Source organism: Notechis scutatus, chromosome 1, assembly GCF_049901735.1.
Source record: "Notechis scutatus isolate UNSWTSFEM ecotype Mainland chromosome 1, rNotScu1.2, whole genome shotgun sequence".
NCBI lineage: Eukaryota > Metazoa > Chordata > Lepidosauria > Squamata > Elapidae > Notechis > Notechis scutatus.
In genome coordinates this window covers 183,149,422-183,162,902 of record NC_142009.1, presented here as the reverse complement: position 1 = coordinate 183,162,902, position 13,481 = coordinate 183,149,422, and positions in this window count along the sequence as shown.

Sequence of the window (13,481 nt, the reverse complement as noted above, 5' to 3'; positions counted from 1 at the left end):
ATTTCACTGCATTGATAAAAGTGGACATCACTGAAGATGCTTGGCTACTCAATGAGCATTTCTGATGTACCGGAGTCATACATATATCATGCTGCCTTTTGGTTCATGAAGATGGTCCTAGAAGGACCTCATCTTGGCATACACAATCTTTTATTCATTGGGAGGGGAAGGTTACACATAGATTGCACTCAGATATATGTATGTGGCATGTCAACAATTAAAATATAAAAGGAAATTAATTTAAATGGTATCTAAAATTTTCATTGTATTTATCTGCTGGTCTAGTTGTACCCTCAAATTAGCCCAATACTGCAACAAGTTTTGAATCAAGGTACCTAAAATCTTCTACCTTAAATAATCATAAATAATCCAGAACTCGTTAATCTTATGGAATTGAAATTTTCATGATATTTAGACCAGTTTTATTTGCAAAGTTGTGGCCACTGCAGTCTCCCTACAATCATATGATCATGATTTCTGACACTTCCTGCCAGCTTTCCACAAGCAAAGGCAATGGGGAAGCCAGCAGGAAGTTGGAAGTCACTGCCCCTCCTGCTGCTGTTTTGCGTACCCACATTAATTTTTCTTATTTACTTCGGTATTGACTTATATTTGAAATTTGTTTGTCCCTGCAATTATTCTTCTATTTATTATATATACTCTTCTAAGATGATCATGGGACCACCCAGCATTGGGCTAAAAAAATATGGTCACCCTAACATTTAATGTTCATTTTTATCACATCAGACTACACAATATTTTTTTTAATCAAAGGATGACCCAATGGGTTGCAGGGTGGCCTAGTAAATATGTGGGCAATAACTCCCTCATTTTCTCCTATTAAATGTTATACAAGTATTTCTCATTTAGCAAACACAATTGGGACTGACGACATGGTGATTAAATGAAGCAGTCGTTAAGTGAAACTGCAACCATGCTTACAATCTAATTTAAGATGATTCATTTGCTCTGCAGACCTGCAAAACTTGTAATTGCGAGGAATGGTTATAAAGTTACTTTTTCATCACTATCATAACTGTGGATGGTAGCTAAACAGGGCAATTGCTGAATGAGAGATAACTGTACTTTCATATGGCTACTGGAACAATGTGTCTAAATTGTTAATGGATCTCAGGTTGGACACCCCTGTTCTATTTCATTATTTAATCAATATTCTAATATTAGACCCTTCTGCCTGCCTTTTTGGTGGTCTAGAGTTTAGTTTGAGATTACCTGAGGAGAAACAGAAATATTTTTCATTTCCCTGTTTTCCAGGTATCATTTGGTTGCAGCTCCTGTATTTTTAGTTGAATGTCTATTATAAAATAAATTTGCAGTTTTTCAAGGGAATGGCCAAACCTTTAATTAAACTAATTTTGCCAGTTTACAAACCAAGCCAAGATATTTTATGGCTGTGGCAGCAGATATGGAGACTTTTGCTGGGTAGAAGAGCAGCATCTGGCATGAAAAAAAAGCAAAACAAAAGCCAATTGTTTGTTTGGCCTAAATCACTGCTCAATATTAGGAGAAATGTTCCTGCTAGAACTTCTGGCAGCTCTAATTTTTACTGCTTTAAACTTTACTGAGTTTACTGCTTCTTTGGGAAAGCTTTTGGGGAAAGTGGAAGGAACGAGGAGCCACAGCAACTACAGCAGCCTTAGTTCCTGCACATTATTGCCTATTTTCTTGTTCTGAGAAGTGATCTTCCATGTAAATGTTCCTTTCTCACCACAATAAGGTATTTAGTTTTGCCTAGGAAGCATTGGTGTTGATGCTCCTACTTTAAGGATCAAGATCTGCAAAAGATCGTTGTTATTAGATTTTTATCCTACCTTTCCAGTGTGTGTGTATATGTTTCTGAGTTTGTGTGGGTGATCAACTCAAACTGTTAGGCTGCTCTCTTGCCATTGTTTCAAATGAGTATCAACTTAACAATGTGATTGGCAAATATATATTTTCCTTATCTAATCCAGGTGGAATGCACCTCTCCAGGCCAAACTGTTTACATAGTTTTGCTTTGTTTTCTTGTTTGATCACTATTCTCTATCTCTGCCTTAATACACCTGTAGATTAGTGGAACATTGTGCAATAACATTGTGCATGTGACCTCAAATGTTCCTGTTCAGGCCCCAAACAGTGTTTTCTTTCCTTTTCCTTTCCAGAAAAAAATCTTCCGTCTTCCCTGTCTTCATACACGCACTGCAGCTGAACAGCTAAGAGTAATTGCCTTTCTTTCATAATAGTTTGCTTCCATTGTATCCCTGAATTCGGCTATTGATTCACTATCATCTATTTTTTCCTTTATATCTATCCTGGATAAAAAGATGAAGAAAGCAATGAAGATGAAGCTATGTTAAATATAGTTCCCTCCATCTATGCAATAAAGAATTGAATGTCAATGTTATTTTTTGGCAAGAGTTTTTAGTGGTTTATCACTGCCATATTATTTATATTATATTTATATTATATTATTTCATTTTATTATTTTATTTTTCACATTTCTGACCTGCCATTTTCCCTCAAAGAAGGATTTTTTGGGAAATTTTATTATGCCCTGGTGTATCCTGGAGATCTCCATATAAGTACTAGCCAGATTCAACCCAATTTAGTTTTCAAGATGTCAACATTCGAAGTGGAGTTCATCTCTTATATGAGTAGAAAGATTAGGCAGAAAAAAATAATTTCCATTATTATATTTTCAGGAAATCTAAGATGATCCTCCATTTTAAAAGATAAATAGAATAGAATAACAGAGTTGGCAGGAACCTTGGAGGTCTTCTAATCCAACCCCCTGTCTAGGCAGGAAACCTTACACCACTTCAGACAAATGGTTATCCAACATCTTTTTAAAAACTTCCAGTGTGGGAACATTCACAACTTCTGAAGGCAAGTTGTTCCACTGATTAATTGTTCTAACTGTCAGGAAATTTCTCCTTAGTTCTAAGTTGTTCCTCTCCTTGATTAGTTTCCACCTATTGTTTCTTGGACTCCCTCTTCTTTGTAGCAGCCCCTGAGATATTGGAACACTGCTATCATGTCTCCCCTACTCCACTAAATTAGTGGTGAGGGGACATTTCCTTTCAAATGACCACCTCTCTCTTTTATAGAGTTAACTCTCTCTTTTATAAGGTTAAAGAAGAGATTGGACTGCCATTTGTCAGAAATGGTGTAGGGTCTCCCGCTTGGGCGGGGGTTGGACTAGATGACCTACAAGGTCCCTTCCAACTCTGATTATCTGTAATCTGTAAACTGTCCATGGCAAGGACTACCAAGGGCATAGCTAGATTATGATGGTAGTTACTGAAGCAAGTGAATCTTGTAGGAGATGCCTAGGCTGAGCCTGAGGGAGGGGCCATAAGTCACAAGACCCTTAAAGTGCCCACAAGAGATCTAAGTCTAGCACACCTTGAATGCCTCTCTTATCTCCCGCTCATTTCCCTTAATGGCCAGTTGGTCAGATTCTTGTAGAGAGCTTAAGCTTGCAATAAATCTTAATACTCATTTGAACTGCCTAAAACTCTTGATTTTCCCAACGTTTGACAACTCTTAGGACAAGTATTGGCAAAAGTGATATGCTCTTTGAATCAGTTGGTCACTGTGGTCCCACAGTTTATATGAGGGAATTGCTAAAATAAATAGGGGAAATTTGGACATTTTTTGGAGTAGTTGTTTTGCTCAACCTAATGCAAAGGCTATCTTGTGTCTATACACAAACTGTTTATTTGTAAGAATTCAATTATTTCTTTTATTTTCCCAAATAATTTAATTGGAAATAGAGAAACTGTGGTATTTCTTTTTATTGCCCATTACTAAGGATATCTTATTACTGTGGCAGAAGCATCAATTTATTTGATTATTTTGTTTTGTTTTTTTGCTTTCTTCTTGTTCTAGAAGAGTGATATCTGCATAGAAAAACTTCTCTCTTGCAAAGATGTTTATGCTCCTGATTCAGTACAATTTCACTATCCATTTTTTTGGAATTATTTTAGTTTCGAAAAGAGCAAAGCTGCTAGTCCTCAAAACCTACCAAGTGGCTCTGGCAGACTAAATACTCCCCTAATCCATACATCTTCAATTACTATAGCACCTGAATAAAAATGTCTTGGTAGAAAAAGAAATAATTTCTATTAGCATATGTATATCTGGTGTGTTGCAAATGTTTTTTGCATGTCATAGGGTACATGTCAAGCTGTAAAAGAGCAAATTCTTGCAAAGGTTAAGCTGAAACATCTCCAACTTTTAACAGAATGTTTCCAGTATAGTCTGTGTAGAAAAAAACAGCATTATCTCTGAATTGTCGGTTAATGAGCTTAATTTATACAGTTGCAGACTTGATGTTTCAGCAGAACTGTGGGAAATTTCCTGAAGAATTCTAGGTTGGAGAAGGTTGGTTTTCAATATTGAAGTCCACACACATCTTAAAGTTGCCAGGTTTGAAAAACATTGTCCTCAATGGTCCCTATTAACAAATCACAATACCATACTCTTGGAATTAAACATGATTCTTGGTGGTTTATATGAACATATATTTGAAATTGCCATTGATATTTTTTAAGATTTTTTAAAAAGTTCCTGGTCTAGTCTACATTCTTGGATTTTTCATATAGTCCCAATCCAAGTACCACCTAAGGCTGGCTTTCCTTAGCATGTCGGATCAGCCAAAATGTTGTCCTTTGTAATTCAACATGCAATGGAGACAAATTAAATGCTAGCCCCAAAGTGATAACATTGTGATGGTTTGTCTCTTCTACTTAGTCCCGTGTTATGTCATTCTTGGTTTACTACTATGTATGCATATCTTTCATAGTCCAGAAAATTCAGATTGCATGATGTGTCAATAGATTTCTGAGCAATTCTTACCAGTAATAGCCACCATCACCAAAATGAATCCATGAAAAAAATATAAATGAATTGGCCTTAATCAGCTAAAGCCATGGCATATGTCATACAATATCAGAAGTGAGGAAAACTGTTTTCAAAAATATGCCTAGGCACTTCTTTCCAAGTCATCAAACTAGGAGCTTAACCACCCAAATGAAATCCAATTTTCTTCATTTCCCCTCAGATTAATGCAAGAGCAATCACTCATCCTTTTGCAATTTCATTTTAGCTACTTTGAAAGTTTGTCCTACTTAGCCTATTGACAGAAAATATTCAATAGATAAATACAAATGATACATATAAACCATAAGTGGTTCACACACAGATCTGTAATATTTAAGTTTAACGATGTAAGCCAGGGGTCTGCAATTTGCAGCTCTGGAGCCATATGCGGCTCTTTCGGCCCTCTGCTGTGGCTCCCTGTCGGCTGATCCCACCACTGGCTGGCTCAATCCCTCCCCGTCACTCCTTGCCTGGCCTGAGAAGGTAAGGGTGATGGTGGAGGATGGAGACTCACTCCATATTCCAGAGCAGGAAGTGACTGAGTGGGAGTGAGTGATGTCGAGTTGGCCATGCCCACTCAGTCACACCAGTTGTTAAATTATTGGCTCCTGGTGTTTTCTTTTCTGTGAGAAACAGGTCCAAATGGCTTTTTGAGTGTTTAAGTTTGCAGACCCCTGATGTAACCATGAGTGTCAAACTCGTGGCATAATGGCAGCGTCACATGTATTGTGACTTTTTTCCCCTTTTCTAAATCAGGCGTGGCCAGCACGCATCCAGCCATGGGCTGAGAGTTTGACAGCCCTGAGGTTAATCAATCCAGCAAGGCCTAAGTGTATAGAATCTGTCTGAAAACCTAGACAGTAAAATCATATTTCCCTAAATTAACTGCTTGGTATATCTATTTAGGATGCCTACAGATGAAAATATTTAAATGGCAACTACCTGATCGTTTCCCCAGAAGCAAAGTTTGCTTCTTTATTTGGCTCATGATGATGGATTATATTTGACAGTCATTGATGTAACCCATTACAGAAGGAATACTAATTTTATTTCATTTTAACTACCCTTCAGCAATCCATCTTCTAATTCAAATTTCAACTTGTTTTATTAGCATATTCATTTTGTCACATTCAGTATTAACTCTTTGCTTTCTTTTTTAAGCCTACATTGTGTTATATTTATTTTATTTCTTTACCACTTTGCGCTTCATTATAGATCTGCAGTTTTAAATTATGGTCACATAAAATTTTGATGTGTGAAATATAAAAAGTAGTCTAGCATTTATGTAGTTTAAAAATGGTGTATTTTACTCCAGCCTGCAATTGATCACACAAGGCATGATGGGGTTTCAGATAAAGGTATACATAAAGTCCTTAAAACTATAGCATGATTTGGTGTTAAAACAAATATCAAGAGAATGCACATGCTTTGATATAAAATGTGATGTGTTTACAATTGTCAGCCTCAAGATATTCTACATCTATATTTTCTACAATTTTTCTGCATCTTATATGCTGCATCTTCTCTGCTGCTATGCTCATTTCTTTCGGCTGTCATTAAGCAACGGGGGTGGGGGGGAGGGGGGATTTGGAGGGGAAGAAAGCTGGAGGTGTTACGTTCTTGTGTGTGGGTAAGAAAGGGGAGGGGGTATATAAATTCCTGTCTTTAACTTTCTATTTCCTTGCTAGCTTTCGTTCCTTTTGCGCAACTGTGAAGTTTTATCAAAATATGTCAAGGTCAACGGACAGAGGCCTCATCACCACCTGAAGATGTCCAACTTTTAATTGGAAGAGTCATTTGGACTTTGGGGGGTGGGAACAATTCCATCCCTTTGTATATGTGATCTGCGCGCCAATTCCTCAGATTCGGAATTCAATCTGTAGCTTCCGCTTTGATTTCCAGTAAAAGGAGAACTTTGCTCTAATTCATGGCGTCTGAGTATTTCTTTCTTGGATCTTGAAGGGAGCACACACTGAGAACAATTTATTTATCTCTATAAGCATATGCGAGGATCAGTTTGGTTCCTTGGTATAAGCTGGCTAGAAACCAGGAGACTGTGAATTCTAGTCCTGCCTTAGGCACAAAGACAGCTTGGGCCAATCCCTCTCTCTCAGCCCTGGGAAGGAAGCAATGGCAAGCCACTTTTATTTTTTATTTATTTTATCTGGTTTTTCAATGGCTTACAAGATAATAGGTATAAGTAAAAACATAGTTATGAATACATGGATACATATAAGAAAAATAAAAGAAACAATAGGACAGGGACGGTAGGCACGCCTCCTACAGGCCTCTTAGGAAAGGGGTGAGGTCAATAGTAGACAGTCTAAGGTTAAAGTTTTTGGGGTTTGGGGAAGAAACCACAGAGTCAGGTAAAGTATTCCAGATATTGACCACTCTGTTACTGAAGTCGTATTTCCTGCAATCAAGTTTGGTGCGATTAACCTTGAGTTTGTATCTATTGTTCGCTCTTGTATTGTTATGGTTGAAACTGAAGTATTCATTGACAGGTAGGACATTGCAATGTATGATTTTATATACTATACTTAGATTGGACCGAAGGCGGCGTAGTTCAAGTGTGGTGGCATAAGGTATTCTGCAACGAGCAGAGGAGTGGAGAACTCTTCTTGTGAAATATTTCTGGACTTTCTCAACTGTGTTAAAATCAGATACATAATGTGGGTTCCAGACTGATGAGCTGTATTTGACTATTGGTCTAGCAAATGTTTTGTATGCTCTAGTTATTAGTGTAATATTACCAGAGAAAAAGCTACGTAAGATTAAGTTAACAACTCTTAACACCTTTTTGGCTATGTAGTTACAGTAGGCTCCAGCACTTAGATCATTTGAGATGAGTATTCCAAGATCCTTGACAGAGTTTGTATCATCAACAAGGTCTTGACTATTCAGCTTGTATTTTATTTTCTGATTTTTTTTGCCAATATGTAAGACAGAGCATTTATTTGTTGAGATTTGAAGTTGCCATTTGTTTGACCATTCTGATACATAGTCGAGGTCTTTTTGAAGGGTAGCAGTATTGTCTGTGGTGTTGAATAGATTTACATTGTCAGCAAAGAGAACACAGTTGCTCTTAATATGATCACAGAGGTCATTTATGGAGAATATGAAGAAAGTTGGTCCTAGAACACTGCCTTGGGGACACCACTGTTAACAGGTACAGAATTTGATAGGATGCTCCCAATTTTGACCATTTGTTGTCTGTTTGACAGGAATGCTTCTAACCAGTTATGCAGGTGTCCAGAGATATCATAAGATTTTAGTTTTAGGAATAGTTTGTCGTGTATCACTGAATCAAAGGCTTTACAGAAGTCTATGTTGATTGTGTCTATTGCTTTGCCCTGATCGAGTTGTGTAGTCCATATGTTTTTGCAGTGTAAGAGTTGCAGATTACAGGATAGTTTTTTTCTGAAACTTTTTCTGAAATTGTTTTTTCTGAAATTGTTTATTAGAGAGTAGGTTGTTTGTCTCTAAGTGGAGGATAATGGATTGGTTAATAATTGATTCCATGACTTTACAGGTGACGAGCATAAAGAGATTGGTCTGTAATTTCAACTAGGCTGGGGTCTCACTTTTGAAGATGGGGATGACCGTGGCTTGTGACCATAGTTTTGGCAAGGAGCTGGTCCTGAAAGATTTTTCAAAGATTATGCTTAGAGGTTCAGCTATGGTAGTGGATAGCTTTTTAAAGAAGTAGGCACATATTCGGTCCGGTCCAATAGATAGAGATGGTTTTAGATTGCACAGTGCTTTTTCAACACTGTCTTCTGTAAAATCGATATGTATTAGATCATTGTAGTTGTCTGTGGTTCGGCTAGGAAATACTATGCATGATCCATTGCTGTTTACAAATACTGAGCCAAAGAATTTGTTAAAGAGGTTGGCTTTAATGGTGTCATCATTGCAGTCTTTACCATTAGGTCCTTTCACTTTAAAAAAACTTTGCCAAGAAACTTCAGGGATTTGTTCACATTGTCGCCAAAAGTCAACAATGAATCAAAGATCAAAAGAAAAAAAAAGTACTCTCACAAAATGCTTACATTGTGAATACAAAAATAAGTTCCTTGTATTATTGAATTAATGCTTAATATACAAACTAAAATCTAGAATTTTCAGAGAACTAATTTAGAAATGGGATATTTTTTAACATAATTATCAGGAATTTCATTGCAGGAATAAATAGAGCCAAAATATTCCAGTATTGTGAATATTGTCTTTATATTTATCAGTTTATTTATATATATTTATATTTATATCAATTTATTTATATTTATCAGTTTATCAGCCTATCCAAAATATTTTACATCAAGCAATGTCTCTAAAATGGGTAGTTTCATTCATGTTATACTTCATAATCATGTAGACCAATGAAAGGATTTGTGCCTTTTTTTAAAAAAAAAAGAACCATTTTTTACTTTCACATATTTTCTTACCAATGTTGTTAATATTGTTGGTTATCTGCATGCAAATAGTTCATCTCTCTCTTGTCTATTTGCTGTTTCCTGTTATTGTTCTCTGTGTGTTTACTGTTGAAGTTCCTAGTGCTTTCTTTGGGGTTTACACAGTGCACAGCTAATGGTAAGAGCCTGTTTCATTTCTGGATCCCAGTGGATCAAGACAGGATTGTAACTAGCTCCCCAGAAATATCTGAGAAAGTTGGATCTTTCTTAATGTTTGGCTCCATGCTGAGTTATTATCTGGTGTGGCATTGCATGGAGTAAGAATGCAGCAACTGTAACTTATTCTCAGCCTTCTCAGATAAACCAGACAGGAAACACTACTAGAGGGTCACATCACGGAGGGTCTTTACTGTAAGGCTACATTAACAGAATCTTGCAACTTAGAAAGTACAAGCTTCCAAGCATCACTTTTAACTGCTTGATCCATTAAGGCAGGTTCTTCCCAACGTTTCTTTATCTGACCTTTAAGCCACTGGGGGCTCCTGCCTCTCTTGTTTGATCGTTTCCCAGACAGTACCTCTTCCCCTCATTCCCAAAGGTTGTCCATTGCCATTCCATTGCACTTACATAGTAAACCAAGATTAAATTGCACTCATTTAAGTCAGATGCATAAAGCAAGCTGCATGAGATCTTCGATACCAGCATTGATAGACTGGCATTAGTGTTGGTTCGGTGTGAATAAAATGACTGGTGTATTTAGTTCTACATAAATTATCCTCCCATTTGGTATACAGTTCTATATCTTGTGGAAGTTTGGGTAACAATAGATCCATCATACGGGTAAAATTGTCACCCGGTTCCCATTTTTCTCAGTGTCATCCTCAATTTCGAGATGGGAAAATGCAAAAAAAAAAAAAAAGCCATTTAAAGCCTCTGGAAAGAGTTCCAATTCACTGACTCATGGCTGAAGTTAAAAAGTATTCAAATTACCACTATTCATTGACTGTGAAAGAATAGCCCCAATACTATCAAGTATTTTTAGCTGCCAAAATTAAAATCCAGTGATGCATTTCAGAAAAAGGACAGTCTTTCATTCTCCTGTCATATTATTTTTTGAAGAGCTGCAGGAGGGTTGGGGATTTTAAAAAGAAGCCATGATTTTTAAAATAGTTGCATGTTTAAGGCCATCAGGTTCATTGTATTTTGCTTAAGCTTTGCTTAGTTAAATTTACCTCCTGAAATCAACCTGTTTTAAGTTACTGAAATCTGTTAGCCATCTCCGTGGTTGTGACCACAATCCTACACTCAGTCGGACTAGGCAATGCTACTTAATTACAGTACACACAGAACTGTAAATGATGCCTATCATTAATTTCTGAATGTTTTGTAATCATGTTTTGCCAGCTGACTGATTCATTGCTGACATTTCATGTTAGAAATTGATCACTTCCAAAATTTTGCTATTGCTTTTATTTATTTTAAATGTCAGTTGAGGTATGTGACATTTTCATCATTCATGTATATGTATATGTCTGTCTGTCTGTCTCTCTGTGTGTGTGTGTGTGTGTGTGTGTATGTTGAGCCATAGGAGACAATATCCCTGTAAAGCAGGGGTGTCAAGCTCATGTCATCACGGCGTTGTCACGTGACATATCGTGACTCTTCCCCCTTCACTAAACTGGGTTTAGTGGGCACAGCGGATGCATCTGACCTGCGGGCCATGAGTTTGACACCCCTGCTTTAAAACAATGATAGGGAACCTATGCCTTTCCGTATATCATTGAATTACTATGCCTGGTATAGCTGTGATTGGCTGAGGCTGCTTGGAATTGAAATTGAGCCACATCTGGAGGGTTACAGATTTCCCAAAGCTGTCATAAAATGTATCATTTATTAACTTCAATTAATCTAATGGAACCACTCTAAGAATTAGTGTGAGAGTGGCATAAATAATGGCCTGTTTAATTATTGTGCAATTAGTGTCTGATCATCTGCAATGCACAGTTGCAGGGATAGCCAACCTTTAAGCATAAAATGTTCTCCCTTCTGCGCTATTAATAATTTTGGAAGAATGAGCACATGGTGCCCTTCAGAGCTTTTGAACTCCAACCCTTATTAACCCCAGTAAGTTTGACAATTGGCAAGTGCCTGTAAAAATTGTACTCACAAATATCTGGAGGACAATTGTTAATGCCTGGCTTTGCACTATGCAACCTTGTCTTCCATATAATTGGAGGCAACAAACCAATGTCTTGCAGTATATCTAGAATGTAAGTTCAGAGTAAAGCACACTTGAAGCATACATCCACATGTTGCATTCTGAACATACAGAAATGCATAAAATTTCATGGAATTGGTCTCCCCACCATCCACCCCCAGTTTAAAGAATTGGCTGCCCAACACAATGAAAGAGAGGTTAACATTATGGTATGCTAAGTCTGGTTTTGAACTTTAAATTATCTGATCCCCAAAGAAGCCATGAGCAAAATAATGCAGTAAGAAATCTTAATATAAGAGATATATTTTAGTAAATAAATACTGTATATATTCATGAAAGGAGCTTAGTGAAAAATACTGAACAGTTAGAGACAAAATACACATTGTCAGTTATTACCCACATTGCAAACAAGATACTGTTATATTGATTTGACCTGCTATCTGTACAAATATTTTTCCTCCTAGATATGGTTACTTTAAATAACAGAAACAACTGACTGTTTTAGAAATACCCCAGAAGGAAATAAGAAGATAATTAAAGAATTCTCCTACTGTTTTGATTGTGCACAGTGAAGAAAAGCATGGCTCTCTTAACTTTATACTAAAAACAGCTGGCTGGGTTTGATAGGCTCAACAAGTAGCATCCGTTCCTAATAAAGCCAAATCCAGAAAGAAGTATTCCTTCCATTTGCAAAGACAACTTATAAATTTGACACAATTGTTTTCAAAGGAACAACAGGAAATTGGAGCAGCTGGGGATCTGGTTCATAAACTTCCAATACTATTTCTATAAAAACATGCTGCTATACACGGTTCCTTTGACCAGACCATAGAGTAATTCTAAAAAGCCTTTGTTATCTTTAGAGAAACAGATTAAATTGGCCTTCACAAGTTGACACACATCAAATGAAACCTGCCAGACAGGGATGGTCACCTGCCAGGTGCTTGAATTTTGCTGTTTAAGGCAGCCAGCCCAAATAGAAGATTTACCCAATAGGTGGGCATCAAATAAGTTGGAAGGCAGCGTCAGTGTGTTGGACAGTAGCCTTAATCAAAGTGGTATTGAACAGAGAGGCTTTGAGACAATGTTGAAGAAGCTACCTAAGTTACAACATATATGAAGATGCTTCCTAAACAGTGGAAAAACAGGCGCCTCTGCTGCATTTCCCCCCCACCCTTGAACCTTGTCCCCAGCATAGCAGAGTTGGCAATAAAACTGCAGCCTTGACACAGGTTTGGGAGAAGAATTGAGGAAATGTATGTTTTGGAGCTCAGCAGTTACCAGCAAGCTGTACAGCAGGCAAATGAAAGAAGACATTTCTCCCCACCTTTAGAATAAGTGGTTGGTCCAAAAGAGATGAAAAGAAGTATAGAGGCCCAGCAAGACAAGAAGCTATGTAAAAAAAAAAAAAAAAAAAGGTCCGGGAACTCTACATGAGACAGAAGAAGAAATCTCAGAGAGTGAGGGCTTAAGTAACAACACGCATAAGAAAGAAATGTTGATGCATACCATTAGTAGTATGGAGCATAGAATACAGGTAATTGTAATAAAGTAATAAGAAATAGAATAATAGAGTAATAGAAATAAGAATAGAGTTTTCAAAATAAATAGGAGTAGTAATAGAGTAATGGAAAATAGTATAAACCTTGTCATAATAGTAATTGAATAATAATAGCAGTACAGCAATTGTCATAGTAATAATAATTGTCATAATGAAAGTGTAGAGATAGAAATAGAACAGAATATAGGTAGCATTCACACATCACTTTTTATATGTTTGTTTGTTTTTTACAAAAGAAAACATTTCCCCAACCCTTATAAGCAAAACACATCTCAGATCAATCCAATTGGACATGGGTTGTTTTTTTTAAAAAAAAAAACACCTGTGACATAAGCCAAATATTTCCAACGAGAATAGGCCATTGTTTATTTTAACAAAACAGGTAAGTGAGCTAGTAGGACTG